General features: G+C 39.6%; 1 non-coding gene across 1 annotated transcript; it reads right to left on the bottom strand.

The window, feature by feature from the left end:
* Positions 1 to 320: 320 nt before the first annotated feature.
* On the bottom strand, positions 321 to 392 carry trnaq-cug (transfer RNA glutamine (anticodon CUG)). Its single transcript has one exon. It is a non-coding gene; the product is annotated as a tRNA-Gln (tRNA).
* Between the last annotated feature and the right edge of the window lie 389 nt (positions 393 to 781).

Below are 781 nucleotides of genomic sequence, written 5' to 3'. Positions count from 1 at the left end.
AGATGTTAGCTACCTCAGATTATTGATCACTTGTTAGAGCCAAAGGGCAAGTAAGTGCTTTCCAGGAGAATTTGGAGGTCTGCACAGTCCCCCTGCAAGCAGATTAACTTCAATTGTCAGCCGCTATCCACACTGTAGATATTTAAAAACGCACAAACCCGAGTAAACTGCCTTAGATTTTTCACGAAGTGTGCAAGTGAAGTAACCAGTTACAGTCCTTTTAAATGTATGCTTTTAAAACTCGCTCTGAACTTTTATCACCGAACAGTAATGTCTCTCTATTTCGTGTGTCCGAATTTTATGAACCAAGACAGACAAACAGGTTCCTCCGAGATTTGAACTCGGATCCCTGGATTCAGAGTCCAGAGTGCTAACCGTTACACCATGGAACCGTCTTAAGCACTTTTCTACAGTAAATACGGTAATGGCAAAGCACTGTAACGTGTTTATTTACATTTTAGGTGCTAGTTTGACATACTAAAAACTGTTCAGTGCTTTTTTTAATAATGTAAATATACTTGTAATACTTCTGTGCCCTCGGAATCTTTACCCGATGCATACACTGCATTTTGCGTCTCATATTTGGGACGACCTTCACACATTTAAGAGTTTTTATTTACCTCTGGTGAGAATTTCCGCAGTTCCTACCTGTGACATCTCACCTTCCCTCATAGTTGAGCTCACTTGAAGTTTTCTGAGTGTCTTAGGAGACTCTTTGGATGGCAGTACCTGTTCATTTCATATGTTGCCCAAAAAGCAATTATAGATGTTCTAAAAAAAT

This window comes from Erpetoichthys calabaricus (genome assembly GCF_900747795.2).
Source record: "Erpetoichthys calabaricus chromosome 1 unlocalized genomic scaffold, fErpCal1.3 SUPER_1_unloc_24, whole genome shotgun sequence".
Classification (NCBI taxonomy): domain Eukaryota; kingdom Metazoa; phylum Chordata; class Cladistia; order Polypteriformes; family Polypteridae; genus Erpetoichthys; species Erpetoichthys calabaricus.
This window is presented reverse-complemented; position numbering and strand designations above follow the sequence as displayed.